Source organism: Myotis brandtii, unplaced genomic scaffold (assembly GCF_000412655.1).
Source record: "Myotis brandtii unplaced genomic scaffold, ASM41265v1 scaffold64, whole genome shotgun sequence".
Lineage (NCBI taxonomy): Eukaryota > Metazoa > Chordata > Mammalia > Chiroptera > Vespertilionidae > Myotis > Myotis brandtii.
The window spans coordinates 1,051,662-1,059,292 of record NW_005370460.1 but is presented as its reverse complement, the minus strand read 5'-3'; the positions used below and the strand labels follow the sequence as shown (position 1 = coordinate 1,059,292).

The 7,631-nt window shown below is 53.5% G+C and overlaps 1 long non-coding RNA gene across 2 annotated transcripts in view; it reads right to left on the bottom strand.

Moving 5' to 3' along the window:
* The window catches only part of LOC106723772, a 10,682-nt gene extending 9,640 nt beyond the window's left edge, over positions 1–1,042 (bottom strand). For both annotated transcript variants that reach the window (XR_001359489.1, XR_001359488.1), the window contains exon 1: positions 87–1,042. This is a non-coding gene — a long non-coding RNA (uncharacterized LOC106723772). The remainder of the gene's footprint in view (positions 1–86) is intronic.
* Positions 1,043–7,631: the final 6,589 nt, after the last annotated feature.

Below are 7,631 nucleotides of genomic sequence, written 5' to 3'. Positions count from 1 at the left end.
CAAGAAAAGGCCTTGAACTTGGGCAGCTGGGGGCTCAATGTGGTTCTTGGATTCTATTCATGTCCCCTGAGGTCAGCCTTTCTAACCTTGCAAGTGCTTTCATTTTCCCAGCCGTGTTGCGGGCACGAGCTGGGTGAAGTCTCTGTGTGGAGCATGTGCATGGGGCCCATCTAGGAAATGATGCCGCTGTGTTGAAGCCAAATGTGAAGAACACAATTAAAGAGAGACTTATAGCTTGAAATTCTGGCTACACTGGGGACAGGCTGTGTGAATCAGGCCCCAAAACTACACCTGGCAGGTTAAACAGCTCCGGAAACGGGCCATACCCACGTTAACAGAGACACAGCCTGTACATTAACCATCAGCCCCTCTGGGTTTTCATCCTCCAGCAACACTCCATCGAGTCACACAGCTATCTATTTACATAAAGAGCCAGGGTCCGGAACGAACAAAGGCTTGACCAAGTGGGCGGGGACTGGCGAGCCGGCCGAACTCCGAAAGGTTCCTGGTGGCAAAACCTTTCTCCGACTTGCTTGGTGCTGGGACTGGATGCATCCGAGCTCACGGCAGCTCCACGGAGGTTCCTGGTGGCCAAGGGTGCAGAGCGGGAGTGCGGGCGTGCGAGTGTGTGCATGAGCGTGGACCCGAGCGACACACACTCACACGCCCGCACCCACACAGCGCCCTCGACCGCGCCACCCGTGCTTCCCTGGACTTCACCCTCCAGCCCGGATCCTCCAGGTCCCGCGCCCCGGGGTTGCTCAAGTACAGCAAGAGTTTGCAATTTGCCCAAAGTGCATTGAACAGTTTTCTCTTAACCCGTTTGTGGGAGTATAATCTGATTTAAAACCAATGGACTAAACAAACAGAAGCACTTTCTAGAAAGTCAGTTTGGAAATGTGGATCAAAATTCAAGTGAATTAGCTTTGGGCCAGGAGTTCCATGTCTGTGAATGTGTCCTAAGTAAACAGTCAAATAAGCAATTATGTTCACTGTAGTGGTTGATGCCAGGGGAAACCGGAAACAACCTGCCCCACAATAAAGGGTTAGTGAGGAAAACGGCAGAAATGTCGGTCAGGGATAACCCCGCAGCCATTAAAAATCATGTCTGTGCACCCAATTTGTTGACATGAAAAGAAGGCCACAGCCAAATATTCAGTGGAGGGCGGGGGAAGCTCAGAAGAGGGCACATATATTTATATGTATGTATATTTTATATGTCAGGGAAATAATAGTAGTAAAAGCAGTGATTCTCCCTGAGCTCCGCAGTTGTGTTAGCAAAGTGTTTCAGGTGTGACAGGTGTCCTTTGGTGCCCCCCACACACAGACACCCTTGCCTGTGGACAGCCTGAACCTTTGCCGCACCTGCCCCTCTCTGCTGCGGCAACGGCCCAATCAGACATTCCCTTTCATAGGGCTGGTTTCCTTTTCTCCTTTGCCCAAACCACGCCTTTCCAACAAAAGAATATTAACTAAGCAATCCTAATCAGTTTTGCTGCCGACTGCAATTTATGCCCTTTTATGCAAATGTTGTTGCTTTCAAGCCTACCAGGTTGTATTTCTAAACTTTTATTTTTCTGCAACTTGACCATTTTTTATTCACTTAAAATATTCTGGAGTATTTTAAATACATATAGAAAAGTAGAGAATAGTATGACAAATACTTACCTATACTAATAAAAGGGTAATATGCTAATTAGACCAGACATCTTCTGAACATCCTTCCGGAAAAAGCCACGGTGGCGGGGGCTGAGGCAGAGGCGGTTAGGGGTGACCAGGCCGGCAGGGGAGGGTAGTTGGGGGCAACCAGGTCGGCAGGGGCGGGCAGTTAGGGGCAACCAGGCAGGCAGATAGGTGAGCGGTTAGGAGCCAGCGGTCCCAGATTATGAGAGGGATCCTGAATGGAGAGGGTGCAGGCTGAGCTGAGGGACCCCCCTCCCCTCGTGCATGAATTTTGTGCACCGGGTGGGCCTCTAGTAAGCTATAAGCAAAATGAGGGCTCACTAATCCCAAACAAAATCCCGCCCCAGTCTTCACTTGGACTTGTAAAACTGCACTGAAGGGAACTCCAACCCAGAATAATTTCGTATGAGAGACCAGTTTGGTGGCTGCAGTACTTCCTTTCTGCCCTAACAGCAAAGGGCAAAGAAAAAATTGTTTATATTGAGTCACTTCTTGACAGGTGTGAGTCCAGGAAAAACACAGTAATAACACGAAGGGAGAAACAAAAGCCTTCATGGACGTTTCCGAGTCCACACATGTAGTTGGTGGCTTTCCCACTCTTACAAATAGAAATGAGTTTTCCAAATGTGCACTCATTAGAAATAAGAACTATGGGTTTTCCAGAAAAATCCTGCTATTCGGGACGGTCTTTCCATGGAGCACGGTCAGGACGAGTGGCAGCCCACAGGGTCAGAGTAAAGGAAAGCTGAGGGCCTGGCTGGGAAAGCCGCCCTCGCCCCGACGCGGCGGCCAGGGGCGGGGACCGGGACAGAGGCCTCCTTCCTGTGGTTCCCCGCCGGCTCAGTCATAACTGCGTGACGCACACACACTACTGTTACCAACGGGGAAACCGCGTGGGGAGTTGAGCTCTTGTGAAAGTCACGTAAGTAATGCAATAAAGTCATACGACCCTTTACCACTCACTCAGCCCAGGTCACGGCCACCCCTGCCCCAAGGCCCCCCCGTCTCTCTCACACACAGGTGGCATCTGACCATCTGTCTTTGACCCCAGTACCTTGGCCTTTGTAAGCTGGCAGAGGCCCCGATACTCTGGGGGAAAGCATGAACAAGAAGAGGCAGGGAAAGGAAGAGACCCCGTTCCCTCGCCCTGACACTGTCCCCAGGCACCCAGCGAGGCTGCCAGAGACCAGGCCGGCAGGTCTTCCGTGGCCTTGGGGTCAGCCAACCAGCCGGCTCCCCGGCCTTTCTTGGACAGGAAGAAGGAAATGACTGTGTCACATGCACGAACAGGTACACGGATCAGTGCATGGAAGCCATTCTGAGGAGAATTCCTTTTGCCAAGAACACAAAGGGAGGTACCTGGGCCAGAGCTCCAGCTCCTGGCTCCTGTCACGGGAGCACAGGCCCCACACCCCGCGCTGACTGTGGGGAGCCCTGGGATTCAGCGTTAGGGGACACGGCCCCCTCTGGCCCCAGCCTCCCCTGTTCACTCATCTCCGGCAAAACAGAACTGACCGGTCACACCAGGCGTGGACCAGGCATCAGTGCGCTTGGCCGGAACGCCACACTCACGGGGAGGCGTCACGGGTCCCTCTCCTGTGCTGCAGCCAGAAAGCGTGTCGTCGCTGGGCACTGAGCTGCGCTCTCCGGCTGTCCCACCCGTGGACAGTCCACACCTGAGCGCCACCTGACTTTCCCTCACAAGCTCAGGGCGGGAGACAGAGAGGATGTCTGTAGCTTCCTCCTCCCTGGGCAGAAATGACGTCGCATTCCTAACACGCGTCCTTTTAGCTGGAGGGTAGGACAGTGGCTCTTAGAGGCCCCACATGCCGCGGGGAGAGAGAGATGCTATTCAGTGTGAAGGAAGGCCAGCAGCCGCGAGCACGTGACTCCCTGAGGGACTGCGTCAGCCCAGGGCACAGGCTTAGAGACAGGGCAGGTGGGCAGATGCCCAAAGAGCAGTGGCTGGCCACGCCACGGTGCAGGATGGAGGCGAGGGCCCTGGGTCCCAGTCCAGGGCAGAGGTGGGAGGGCAGGGCAGGGCCCTTGAAGAAGAGTCTGGTAAATGCTGGAAGCGACCGGAATGCTGTGTAAAAACCCGGATGGCCAGGTCTTCCCACAAACGCACTGATCTGAAGAGTAAGCTGGGAATCTACCTTTATTCAGCAGCCCAGGTGATTTCTGACCACGCAAGTGTGGGGAGCACCGCCTCCCCTTGGGGAGCCACTGAAGCTTCCAGAAGTGGAGGAAGTGTGTACCTCTGTGGGCAGAGTGGAGCCTGAAGCAGGGAGGTCACTGCGATCATTTAAGCAGGAGACCAAGATGCTCCAAAATACGTGGCTGGCAATGCATGTTGACACTGAGGTGCCGGGTGGGCGGGACGTCGCTGACTGCACGCCCCCAAGTGGAGGGAGCGGTGGTCACTGTGGCTGAGGCACCCCCTCGGGGTCGGGTCGCTGCTGTAAGCCCTGCCCTCCCCAGAGGAAGAGGCCACAGCAACCTGCGCGGCGCTTCACAGCTGTCACAGCTGCGTGCACACAGGGCTGTGCGGCTCACTCCTGTCTGGAACTTCGGGTGCAGCAGGCCGGCGCCTCTCACTGTGGCGCAGAGCGGTGGCCACAGGAACAGCAGCCGCAGGAAGGGGACCGACAGCAGTACAGCAGGTGCGCCCAGAGCATCCGACTCAGAAAGAACCTGAGGGCGGGCGGCTTCCCGATTCCCGGATCCTCTCACCCTGGGAGACCTGGCACACGCGCACGCCCCAACTGTGCCCTCCTGCCCAGCGGCCCTGGCTGCCCCGTCCAGCCAGACATCTGCCCTCTGTAGCGCAGGGCTGGCAGCAGACCGGGCGCGGGCATGAGGCTGAGGTGTCCGCAGGAGTGGAACATCCAGTAGGAAGTTTGGGAGTTGTTGTTTTATGTTTTATTGATTTCTGAGTGAGGAAGGGAAAGGGGGGAGAGAGAGAGAGAAATATCAATGATGCGAGAGAATCTTTGATCAGTTGCCTCCTGTCTGCTCCCCACTGGGGATCGAGCCCACAACCTGGGCATATGCCCTTGACCGGGAATCAAACTTTAACCTCCTGGTTCATAGGTGATGCTGAACCTGAGCCAAACCGGCCAGGCGTGAGGTTTTTTCTTTGTTTTGAATGTTTCTATTGATTTCAGAGAGGTAGGGAGAGGAGAGTTAGAAATACCAATGATTACAGAGAATCACTGATTGACCACCCCTGCATGTCCCCCCCCACCAGGATCGAGCCCGCAACCTGGGCACATGCCCTGACCAGAATCACACCATGACTTCCTGATTCATAGGTCGATGCTCAACCACCAAGCCACACTGAGCCACACCAGGTTATTCTGGTGCACACAGGCCCGCTGGGATGAAATACTCGCCTGTGTTGGGCATACAGGCTGGAATGGCTGTCACTTAGATCATGAGAAAGGACACAGAAATATAAGATCACAACACTAAAATGATTCTGAAGGGAATCAGACTTGTTATTTCTGAGGGAGTAGAAATGATCCTTTGCTTTTGGCTAAAACATAAAACAGAATTCTCCCCACCTCCAAAATTACAAGGTATGATTAAGGTCTATAAACATCATAATTAACCTAATGATACGTAATGAGCAATGTTGGGGACTGTTAGCGAGACCTCCACATGCAAACTGGACAGCATTGATGACAAGGAATACTCACCAACGGCCAGTGGCCTGGGGCGACCACACACCTGCTCTGAAGGCAGAATCCAGACACAGCCAGCGCCTCTGCTCCGGATGCAGGACACTTCCTGGTTCGGCCTCACATGCGGGCGCAGCGCCTCACGGAGTCAGCGGCGGCCTGGGACCCGTCTGGCGCCACTCCCAAGCATGTGTTCGTAAGCATTATTGGTCACGGAACTTTAGGTAATAAAGTTTGTTTTTTATTAAAGAACCACCAGGACATCTGTCAATTATGATGGTTCTTTGGATCCTACTTGCCCTTCCTTTTCCTCTTAGAGTCAGACATTCCATCAAAACAGTTTCTTCAAGTTCAGGCCCTGAAACCTATGACATTTCAGCATGCCATTCCTCTGCCCTCCCGCCCCCACCCACAGTGACATAAAAAGAGAGGGGAGGGAACATACGGTTTCTGCAAATTTTCATTGAGCATGGAATTTATAGGAAAAGATGTAACTAGAAATGGAAAATTTTAAGAATCTACTACGTCTGTTCATTGTTAGCAAGTGACAGGGGTTCCTTCTCCCAGGATCACCCTGAAGCAGTGAGTGGCTCCCCCCACCCCCCACCCAGGGGCCACCCAGGCGCAGGATGACATGCAGCCAGCACTGCTCCCTAAGGAAACCCGTTAACCAAGTGCTCACAATGGCTACATGACCAAAAGGGGACACATTTAAATACACAATCTAAGCTCGTTTTTCCCAAACTGTGTTCTGCGAAACACTAGCATCCCACATTCTCACAGATACTTTAAATACAAGTCCTGCGTGGGCGCTGGGCGGGGCAAGGAGAAAAGCCGCCTGTGTCTGTGCTGGGACGCTCTGGTCAGTGCCAAACTCCAGGCTGTGACAAGGTGGTGACAGGACACTGCTCCCAGGAGAGTCCCACCAACGTCTGCCGGGGTCTGCAACTTTCCATGGCTCAGGAAGAACATACATTGATTTATGTTCGTCAGGCAGAGGGAGCAAGAGGTGCAGTGGGAGTGAGGCCGCGCTGGTGCCAGGTGGAGTCGGGTGCCGGGTGCTGCTGCCAGCCGGGCCCTCCCATCCCTCCTGGAAGCGGGCTTCCATTCAGGCTTCCCGGAGAACACCCACAACAGTCACAGCCTCCCGGGAGCAGAATTCCCACCCGCCGGCCCCAAAGCCTCTCTCAGCTCTGCAGGCCAGCACACGGCTCCAATTCCAACTTGTTCGATCGCTGCTTAACTGAACTTTGACTTTCATTCTTAAAGATCAGCCTTTACACGCTTGATCCTTTCTCTCCAAACACCTCTTATAACAGTTTTAACATACAGTTAAACATACAGTTGGCCTTTCTAAACAAAAATAACTACAATGGGCCCTGGCCGGTTTGGCTCAGTGGATAGAGCGTCGGCCTGCAGACTGAGGGGTTCCAGGTTCGATTTCGGTCAAGGGCATGTACCTTGGTTGCGGGTGCATACCCAGTGGGGAGGGTGCAGGAGGCAGCTGAGTCGATGTTTCTCTCTCATCGATGTTTCTGGCTCTCTATCTCTCTCCCTTCCTCTCTGTAAAAAATCAATAAAATATATTAAAAAAAATAAATAAAAATAACTACAATGACAGATTGGTCTCCCAACTGCCAGTCGCACAGGATTGGGCCCCTTGGTGATCAAAGGAGCCCAAGACCTTTTAAATGGCTCGTTTCCACCTGAAATGCAGTGTCCTCCTCCTGAGCTTCACTTCAAAAGGCAAGAACTCAACTTCAGTCTCCGTGGTCTGCCACTGAGCTCTCTTCAAGGTTCCCTCTTGCAGCGGTGACCGCTGCTTCCGTCTGCTGAGTATTTTCCAACAGGAGCACAACAGTGCTCCCACTTCATCATCAATCTCAGCTCAGGGCACAGAGCCCCTGTCCCAGACTCCCAGGTCCTCCCACTCCAGCCACATTCCCTTCGGCTCGTACTTAAATGCACACCCTTCCATGACCACTGTCCTGTGAACTGATCTGAGCAGTATTGCTATTTCACATGTAAATGAAGATACTGAAGCACACACATGGACATCATATGTAACATCCTACACATTATAAAGTGCACATGCAGCTATGGGACACGCCGTGGAAGCAGTGAGTGGCCCCACGCTGCAGCCCGCCCATCCCCACCTGCTGTGGAACCGAGAACAGAGAACTGCAGGTCCCAAGCCCGTGTGAACTGGCGTCTGCTCAGCAGGGGCAGGGCAGGGCGCTCATGCTGCGAAGGGACCGGGGACTG